General features: G+C 31.5%; 1 long non-coding RNA gene and 1 other non-coding gene across 2 annotated transcripts; one reads left to right on the top strand and one right to left on the bottom strand.

Annotated features, from left to right (window-relative positions):
* The first annotated feature begins 923 nt into the window (after positions 1-923).
* Positions 924-3,554, top strand: LOC129290605 (uncharacterized). The gene is made up of 2 exons (XR_008588460.1): positions 924-1,307; positions 3,303-3,554. It is a non-coding gene; the product is annotated as an uncharacterized LOC129290605 (long non-coding RNA).
* A 6,770-nt stretch (positions 3,555-10,324) lies between these two features.
* LOC129296495 (U1 spliceosomal RNA) lies at positions 10,325-10,485 on the bottom strand. The gene has a single exon (XR_008589810.1). It is a non-coding gene; the product is annotated as a U1 spliceosomal RNA (small nuclear RNA).
* Positions 10,486-11,026: the final 541 nt, after the last annotated feature.

Raw genomic sequence — 11,026 nt, 5'->3', positions numbered from 1 at the left:
TGAGAAACACTTCTACTAAAAGAATTATTTGAAAGGTCAAGGATTTTAAGATTTATAAGTTGACCAAAGCTATGAGGAATATTGCCATTTAAATAATTGCTTGAAAGATCAAGGCCTTCAAGATTTACAAGTTGGCTGAGACTTTGAGGAATACTGCCACTTAAAAAATTACTTGAAAGATCAAGGCTTTTAAGATTTATAAATTGACCGAGACTATAAGGAATATTGCCACTCAAAGAATTACTTGAAAGATAAAGACTTTCAAGATTTACAAGCTGATCAAGACTTTGAGGAATATTGTTGCTAAAAGAATTCCTTGAAAGATAAAATTCATTAAGATTTACAAGTTGAATGAAACTTTGAGAAATATTGCCACTAAAAGAGTTACTTGAAAGATCAAGGTAATTTAATTTTTTAAAATACCCTATCCATATTGGCAAATGGCCATTTAGTTTGTTATCATTCAAGTACAATACCTCTAAATCATATCTAAGGCATCCAAAAAAAAAATCAAAGTCACTAATTGCTTCTCCTTGAAGATAGCTTTCTCTTAAGTATAATTCTTTAAAACGACATATGCTTTTTAAATTTGGGAAATAGAAGTTTCCATTGTAGCTATGATTTTTGTAATACCCAGGATTTTTAAGAAAAATTTAAAATATATAATAATGTATTTAATTCTATTTATATTAATTCAGGAAATATTTAGACAAGAAGGATTGTTGGTTTAGTGGTAGTCGTGCTGTCAATTAATTCTTCAGCTCCTCGGTTCGAATCTACCTCGTGCAAGAGAGAGGTTTTATTTAATTTTGCTCCAATGTTTGGGTGAAATTACAATTTCACCCCTTGGTAAAAAAAAAGGAAAATAAACCAGATTAAAAAGAGATCAGATTGTCTCTTCCCTACTTCATTTTCTCAAAAGATCGCTGGTTGTCGGTGGAGAGGAGGAGGGGGAGAGAGGCTCACTCCATTTTTCCTCTTCCTCCGTCCTTCCAGTTGCCGGCGAAGGTTATGTGAGAGTCGCCGTTTCATCTGCAACTACAGTAGATCCGTGAGCTTGCAACCTTCATCTCTGTGCCGTTGATTTCTTCCTCTTTCGTCCGTATTGTGCTATGGTGCTTTGAATCCTTTCTCTATTCCTTCTGCACGTTGCCAGTGTGTACAAGGGAGTTGTTTCTGTTGCTGCTGGAGGTTTGATTCGCTGGTCATTCTCCTCCTCTGTTTCGGCTCACAGCTGCTCTTCTTGATCTTCATGTTCTGTCACTGCAATTCTAGTTCCCCTTCCTTCGGTACTCTTTGCTTTATTGGTGAGCCAAGTTTCACTCTCTCCCTTGTCAGATTTGAGTATGTATTGTGATTGAGAATTGCTAAGATTTTGGATTAGGAATTGATCGCTAAAATTTTGCTTTACTATTGAATGTTCTAACAAGCTTAAGTTGAAGATTAAGGATTTCACTTTTGACAAGTAGCTATATTATATTTTTGCTGGCTGCATGATAAATATTTGTTTAGATTTGGCATTTCTTAGAGTTTAAATTGATTTTGGTTGAGGGAATGAAATTTGAAAAGTTTGGTAAATTTATATATATATATATATATATATATGTTCATGAAATTTTGAGGAAGATATTTAAAGAATAACCGTGTGGTTTAAGTTTGAATGCACATAATATTTGATGAATTGTTTGATAGGGGAATGTTAGTTTTTAGTAGCAAATGAATGTAGTTTTGGAATTTTGACAAAAAGTTTATTAGGAGATTGTATTTTAGTGGAATGCTAAGTTGTGATCGGATATGATTTTTTTGAAATTTCATTAACTCTTATGGGTACATACTTAGTTTGGGTATTAATTGTTCATGAATTTAACTTGAATGGTATGAAGAATTTTGAGTATGAAACTGTGCTGAGACAAGTTGCATTCTATGAAATTGTATGGATGATATTATAAATGATAATGTGTAAAAATTTGATTTCGGAATGCCTTTGAGTTGCTTGATAGAAAGGGTGACAGGAGAACTTGAAATTTAAAGTGATTAATTATGCTATGTGTATATATAATATTAATTAAGTTTTGTTGCTTGCACTTGACAAGAGTTGGAAAGAGTTTATCAAACTTGATTATGCCATTGAAGTTTCTTTTTATATTAGATAGGGCATTTAGTGGAACGAAGGTTTGATTGGGTTCTAAGAAGTTAACTTTAGTACTCGGGCACACTTCAGGTAAGTGGATAGCGTCCTAACTGATTTTTTTCAATCAAAATTTCCTTTACTAAAATACTACTTTTTTCTGGAAATCATTTTAATAGCATTAATGCGATTATTGGATATTTGTTGATTAACATTTCTTTATTTTGAGAAATTAACTTTACCAATTTAAAATGTTATTTGATCAATGAAGTCAAGTTTGAACTTTAATTATGAGATTTTTATTCTATCAAATATTGGATAGATACAGAGAATGATTCATGCGAGTTCGAAGTTAAATTTTTTTTATTCAATAAATGCAAGCATGAGCATTGGATATGAAATTTGATTCTGGCAAGTTTTAAAGCTTAAAAGTATTCATGCGAGTTTGATTTTGAGAATGAGAATTGTATCTTGAAAGTGATGATTTTCTCACATGTTTGAAAATAGTTTTAAAAAGGAGTTTTATATAGAACACTGGTTGCTAACGGCAGTTCCGTTAGCCCTTGGCGCGCCATGGTACACCTAGCTAGCAGGGTGTTTATAGGAGGTGCTAGCCCTGTGCGATGGCCAACGCACATAGAACGGAGGGATGGTTATTCGTGGGCTTTGTACTCGCGTTTGATTTCGTGGCTTCAAGCCGTGTTTGGTTAGCATTACCTTCGTGGACTGTGTGTCCACATTTGTTTCGTGGCTTCGGCTGCGTTTGGTTACATATTCTCGTGGACTGTGTGTCCACGTTTGTTTTCGTGGCATAAGCTGCGTTTGGTTAGTTACCCTCCTGGACTGTGTGTCCATGTTTGTAAATTGTTTTGATAAGTCCTATAATTATGAATCCAATCATTTAATGATTTCATATTCTATTAGTTTTTATTTAGCAATTTGTTTATAAATATTTATTTCATTTATGTGCTTTATTGAAATCAAGTGAAATTATCATTTGCTATGATAGTTCAATGATTTGAGATTTTATTTGAAATTTTATAAAGCCATTTTATTATGAAGTTTATTAAATTTTTACGGAAATTATTGTCTCTTTAACTTACATAACTATTTCAAACTTTTCATTTTATTTATTGTTGGGATGTTATTCACTGAAAAATTATTTTGGTCTCAGATAGCATAATTGATGCTGTATGTCTTGCTTGCCAAGGATGGGTGTTTGCGGAACAGAATGGAGGCTTGTTCTGTAAATATGTCTTATGGATGTAAAGGTGAAATTTATGTATTATGTCATGAGATATATAATTAGGTGCTCCACATAACTTATAATTAGAGTCCTTAGTTTATTATACATTTTGCCTATTGGCTGGAAGGAGCTGAGCTCTTGATTGATAAAATGTTTAAGGAAAACTTTTGTGATACAGAATTTTAGAGAGATCTTATTCACAAAAGAGGTTCTATCAAAATTTTTACAAAATGTTGAAATAATTATTATAATGATTAATATCAATAGTATTAAAATGTCAGTGTAAAAATTGAGTACATTTTAATTAAATGAAATAAACCTTGAATTTGTGGTTTACGAGATGTATGATGTGGTTTACATCTTGTGCTGGTCACCCTTATTTTTGGGGCGTGGCAATTTTATTCCCAAATATATCTAGAAATTGAAGGCTCCTTAACTCTCCCAACCAAGATGTATGGAATTGAACTAAAATTGTTTGCTATAAAGGAAAGGACTTCAAGGGAAGTCAAGTTTCGAAAAACAATAGGAATGGGTCCAGTAAGTGCATTATGTGAAAGATCAAAAGAAACCAAATTTTTAAATTGGCCAAACCTTGATGAAACTGAACTAAAATTATTTCTAGAAAGATCAACTTCTTTAATGGAAGTTGAGTTTTGAATAGTACTGACGCTGAAACCACAATGTTCATTATCTGAAAGACCCAAACACACTAGATTTTGAAGCTCACCAATCCATGATGGAAATAAACTCAAATGATTTCCAAAAAGCATGAGGACCTTAATGGATGTTAAGTTTTGGAGGGCAAAGGGAAGCATACCATGAAATAAATTGTGATTGATGTCAAGTTCCAAAAGGCTATCAAATTTACCCAATCATAATGGCATTGAACTAATATTGTTGAAACTGAGGTCAGGGGATTCAATAGAAGTCCAATTTTAAAAAACCATCAAGGATTCAACCATCAATTTCATTACCCAAAAAATTGAGGACTTGAAGTTTGGCATTGAATGTATGATTCTTGGGGCGAAGGGAAGTTGGCAAGTTGTGAAGTCCACAAGTCCTTAATTAGAGTTGTAACAAAGAAGGAAGCATGCGAAGTACCTGGAACAAGTTGTGAGCTTCACCAAGGTAGACACCACTCAAGTTGAGATGTTGCAAAGACTAAAGTTTAGAGACCGAATTCATGTCCTTGATTTGCAAATCATAATTGTAATTGAGATCAAGATACTGCAAGAGTGTTAGATTTTCCAAACTTGGGGGAATCTTCCTTGTGAAATTAGCATAGTAGATAGAAAGATATCTCAACTGCTATATAGAACCAAAAAAGACAAGAATTAGGACACCATTGAAGTTGTTCCAAGAAAAGTCCAAATAAATCAAACATGAGAAGCTTTTAGGAAATGGAAACTGACATTAAGTTTGAAGCTATGACTAGTAACATCATGACAAGCTATGCCATCCCACAGGAAATAGTTGGTTTTGACATTCTAAGAGGAAAGGCTCTTATATGGATCATGAAGAAAGGATTCTTTGAATTTGAGAAGAGCTTGCTTCTCTGGTTCAATGCATCCTTCACATGTACCTAATGGGGCAATTTTGGATAGGAAGAAAAGCAAGGCAAATCTTGCTATGATGTGTCTTCCCATGTTTAGAGAATGAAGCGTAAACAAGTGAACTTTCTATACAAAGTATCTCTTGTGATGAGTGGAGTGTGGCTTTTGTTGAATATATGAGCAACTATTTATTATATTTTGTGGCTTTGTGGTCTATGATTTTTTTTAAAAAAATTATAAGGTAAAAGATAATAAAGAGTTATATTTGTATACTTAAAGACCATTTTTTCCCTAAACATTTTTTTGGAAGTGACGGGCAACTTGTACTAAATGATGAGGCAATATTCCTCCTAGATAATTTTTTCAAGAGCAAAACGGGCCTTCCAACAAAGACTCGTTATCTTCTTTGTTATCTGCTACTATACAATAGTCATGGGGCCCACGTATTTTGACATATTTTTCCACCTTTTTGTTGCTAATTTGGCTTTGTTCTTGCCACTCCGCTATTACTTCCAACCCATTTGGGCCATGTCAGATGGTCAAAATAGGTTAGAATGCCTTGTTCTCATTGTATGTGAACCCAACAACTATTCCACGCCAGCAAATAATGTTGAAGATAATGGGTCTCTGATGGAAGAGCAATTTTCCTCTTAAAAAAATGGTTTAGAGAGGATATTGGCACACCCTTCAATACAATGTACTCAATACTCAAACAAAAATTTAGAAGGAAAATGGTTTTAAACCCTAACTAGTTTTAGACACAACTATTTACTCGTAGTGTTCTACAAGCTTTATGTTGAAGTCATAGCAATTATCCGTCTTATCAATTTTATCCTTGAACATGGATAATATCTAATTATAACAAAACAAAAACAAAAACAAAAATCCTTAAATCTCATTCGAATTTGAAGCTAAATAGCCAGACCTGGATGGTCATTATGCAAAAACCTGAAAATAATATGCGAAAAATGTTATAAAATATTTTATTTCGACATTAATTATTCATGTACAGTATTACAAACATTATAAACTTAGGACACTTTCTATAAAAAAAAAAACATAAACTTATGAATCTTTTTTTGGGCGACCGTTTGAACTAGATTTATTGTTAAGGAATGTGGATTGTTGAAAAATATTTTGAAGATAGAAATTATATTGTTCAAAAGCCAATTCTTACATGCTTGATTGCTTATCATGAGATCGTTCATTACTTATATTTATTTAAAAAAAATGATCACGATATCCGTTTAATCATAACAGTGCAAAATACTAATTTTAATTGCCCAGAAAAAAAGTTATGGAATTTTAACCGCGGTTAGCTAATTATTTTCGAAGTAATGCTTGGCAAGAATTTTATTTACTATGTTCTCTCTGATATTACAGTTACAAAATTTCACATTATTAAGCCAATCGGATTTAAATAACGTTTTTAAATCATCTAAGAGAATAAAAAATAAATTTTTGTACTCAACAAAATTATTGTCTAATGAAGTTTTTATTTTTAGTTCTTAAATTTTAATTTGATTCAACTCATTCCCTCTAATTTTGACTTAATTAAAATCTAATACCTAAATTTTGACTTACTATAATAATTTTATAGTTTAAACCATTTAAAATATTGCTCCCTAAGGTTTAAAAAAAAAACGGGGGGAAATAATTCCAAAATTCCTCAGGCATTCTAAATACTCTAATGTCATCAGAAATGAACAAACTACCCTTACTTTAAAAAGGAAAATTGCTAAAATACCCTTACTTTTTAAGAAGAAAAATCCACCACCAGTCATTGGAAGTACTCTGGCTGTCTAGCAATGACCAGAATCCATTTTGGAGCCACCATCACTAATGAGGAAATCATTGGTCATGGATTGGTCAAGAGAGAATTTGAGGACAAAAACTTTTGGATCCCAATATGAACCCCTAGACCAATGAAACTATTAAATAGTTGCAAAATACTTTATATATATTGAACTTTTGGAGATAGAGTTGGTGAAATGGAATTTAACAGTCTGTTATTTATGCTAGTATGAGGAATATGCTCGTTAAATAATTAATATTGTATGAGATACTTGTTATTGGTGACTTATTAATGAAAAATATGCTCATTAATAATCACTGTTTACAAGTATCACACCACTTATTACAAGTATCTTATAAAATAATGATATTATTGGCAATATGTAGCAATAAATAGTTGCTACTGTTGAAAGAAATATTTTTAAAATTAAAATTTTTAAATATTATTTAAGATCAACCATGATATAATCATAAGTCCTTAATAGTTGCCACTGTTAAGTTCTTATTTCAGTTTTATTATATGTCATCTAAAAGGATATTTAAGTTATCCAAGCGCTTAGTCATTTTGTCAATCTGGAAGGTCGTTTTTTTTTTTTCAAGGAAAAATCACTATCAAGTCCCACCCAATAAATTCAATTACACCAAAATCTCATGAAAAGCCCAAATAACTACTAGGTCCCAAATGCTTGTGCAAATACAAAAAATATCCTTATATTAATTATTTTCAAAAAATATTTAATTCATCTACCATAGCCACCGGAGCTCTGGCCGCCTGCCAGCCTCTGCTAGTCGCTTGAGCATTAGCATATGGTTGGATTTTTTTTGGGGAAGAGATGGTTTTGGAAAGATTAGAATTCAACACCACATGAATCCCAAAAAAGTATGCAAACCACTGGGCTATTCAAGCCTTGTAATATGCATGCAAAAAATTTTATATATATATATATATATAAATAATTTGGAGAGACAAATTGATGAAATAGAATTTAATAGTCAATAATATATAAGGTAATTATAAATAACCATAATTTTTATTAACAAGTTAATACTTCTTATGTCATAATAATAAATTTCAACGCAAATCTTTTAGTGTTCAGATGATAAAATACTTATCTATAAATAAATTTTTTTTAAAAATAGAGAAACTATTTTCAGTTATACTTCATCCTGTCTGTGGGAAGACAGATATTATTTCTCATCCCATCGACCTATTTCTTAATTAAATTTGATTTGTTTTACTTTTTCTAAAATAATTCGAAACTCTGAGGGCACTATGACATACTTATCTGTTTTTTTTTTTTTACCAGAAAATCAAACAAGGCAAATGCGTAACAGCGTAATGATCACAGTCACAGTCACAGACAAAGACAAAATTTCCAAGCTTTTAAATTATTGAATAATTTAAAGAAAGAATATGATATGAGTGAAGAATACTTCAGTAACTTGTTTAATTTATATATACAATCTAAGTTCCGTCCAATATATAAAAATATAAAACACACACACATATTTCATGTTCGTTGAATTTTTTAGCGGAGGCTAATTGGTATAAAAAATCACTTTTAGATATGGAAATTTAAAAGTTGTTAATACAATTTCAATTTAAAAAATATTCAAACCAGTATACATACATACATACATACATACATACATACATGTATGCATGTATGTATGTAAAACTAGCGCACACATATATAATTCTTTATAGTAACAGTGTAATGCCAAGCGAAACATAATATTAATTATACTTTTATTTTATCTATATCTAACTGCCTATTATCTAATCCTACTAATAGGTATAATATCAATATCTTCTCCTCCTTGATTATTATCTAAAAAAAGGATAGCTTCTATATTAGGTTTTACTAGCCTATTACACCAACAGAAAAAGTTTCTAACTGGCAGTTTCAAAATGCTATCATCCAAAACAAAGTTCTTCATAGGATAGTTTCCAAACTTGATCACCTATTACTTACAATAGAAAACTTCTTGTTGCAAGTTAATCAAATCGATGATCAAGTACAGAATCTTTATCAAAGACACTGCAGACAAGAACAAAACCTGAATGCATAACTCCTTAGATTTATATATCATAAGATTACATTCTCACATTTTTATAATTAAGAAAAATATAATATTTATTCTTTTATTACATCTAAAACATATTTTTAAAGGGAAAACTAATTTTTGACTTTAAAATAAAATCAAAAAAGATATTAGTAATAAAAAGTTTAATATCACAACCTTTGATAAAATTTAATTTCTTAAAAAAATTTCATGAAATATCTAATTTGAAGTATCGAATCGCAATCTAGAAGTGTTGAATACGTATTGAAAATTGTAATTTTTTAAAATAAAAAATAATATTATGATGCTTTACAAATACATATAGAAAAATTATCAAAGACATCGATACAGATATGTGTGGCAATTTAAAGTATTGATGTTTCATAGTAAGGGACTTGTCATGCTTTAAAATGAGTCAAGGACCAATTCAAAAGCATGTTTATAAAATTAGCTGAGTTTTTAAAGTTTACTCAAAATTCTAGAAATATGTATTGAATAGCAACCCAGGGTAAAATGAAAATTTTAATTTTTGGACTTCGATTTCCATTTTGCTTGAACCATATATTTGCTTTTAGCTGCATTATGAAATTGTTAGATATGAGGATTTAAAAAAAATGGAAATTTCTTTTGTCACATTGAATGTACGCCAACCCAAACAAGCTCGTTATTATCGTTGTCATATACATAGTGAAGCATTTATGAAGACTAATAATATGAGATAAAATAGGCATATAGTGCTGCATAGATCAGCCATGGACATGGTTTGTGAATATCCCTTTCAGCTTTAATTGCTATTTTTTTAATTATTTATGACCACAGCTTTGCTATTTTTTATTATTTATCATCTGCATCTTCCCCTCGTTCAAAGTTAAGCAGCATATCTCCAAATCTTCAACAGTACTAGAGTCCCATAATGACGCCCTAAAAAGCCAACAACATGCACAATTGCTATGATAAAGTAATTAGTAAAAACCACTTTTTCTGAATTACTTTTCATCTTCTAATTCTTTGGTTTTAGGTGCTTCATGAGTATCATGACCTTCAAACTTTTTTGGGTGGGGGATTCCACAAATGCATTCGTTTTAATATAAATGTGGCTTGATTTAGCATAATGTTGAGGATGTAACTTTGTTGAACTAAAAGCGAAGGTGTGTTATGGTTGTGATGTTTTAACTATTAATTCAAAGTTGTTACACTTGCGTAAATTTTGTTATATGTTTCAAAGGCTTGTCTTGATGTTTTGTTGGTGATAATGAGAAGGTCAAACTTAATAAGCCCATCAAAATCCAAGGCCTTTTATAAGGAATTTTTTTCAACTACCTTCCGAATATAAAAAAATCTGTTGAGATTAAAGTAGTTAAAATTAACCTTTTTCAAGATGAATATAAACATTTTAACTAGGCTCTGAGCTGAAAACATATTTAAAGATGTTTCCAAAAAAGTGGGCTCTTGGCCCAAAACATTTTCACTTGTCAATAGGCCCAAAACATTGTTACTCAGCTTCAACCAGAAATTAACCTTGGGGATTAGAATTGGGTAGGGGCCGCGCGAACGCAGGCCCCCACTGCCACAAATTACGACGTAGGCTCCACCTATTAGGTAGACCTTAAGCATGGGCTCCTCCCAAGTGCAATGGAAGCCCCAGGCCTAGGCCATGGGTCTTTATGATCACCCATTGATCCCGTTCAGGTAAGTATGTCTGAATTATGCTCCTTCCATTTCTTATATAGACTCTCATCCTCTCCCTAAATTAGCTTTTTCTCGATGTGGGACTCCAACTTTTGTATTCTAATTCTTCGTTGGTCTGTGTAGTCTCTGGGCATTTCTAGTGCTTCTTCACAATAGAATATGACTCCAAAAAATTTGGAAACCTCACGTTTTGGGAAGAGGGTTTGAACATTCACAGCAACTTAATGATGGATTTATGCCATGCATATCCAACTACGTCATAATTTGTAGAAAAGTATTTCCATTACAATAAACACTCTGTTATGTTCATATCAAAAACAAGTATTTTGATGATACACATATTCAGGAACTCATGGTTGCAAATATTACGAATTCAAGGAATGACCTTGTGTTTTTGGGCGCAACACTTCTCTTCGTTGCTTGGTTATGTAAAGGTGCTAGTAGATGGTAAGGTGTACTGATCAGGTATCAATTTTAAGGTTAAAGCCTAGAGAAATAAGATGAACTCCATCATTAATATGCCATTAGGCATTGTAGGCCAATTATTTG

Source organism: Prosopis cineraria, unplaced genomic scaffold (genome assembly GCF_029017545.1).
Source record: "Prosopis cineraria cultivar Desert tree isolate PC_DT_omini unplaced genomic scaffold, ASM2901754v1 PC1, whole genome shotgun sequence".
Classification (NCBI taxonomy): Eukaryota; Viridiplantae; Streptophyta; class Magnoliopsida; order Fabales; family Fabaceae; genus Prosopis; species Prosopis cineraria.
This window is presented reverse-complemented; position numbering and strand designations above follow the sequence as displayed.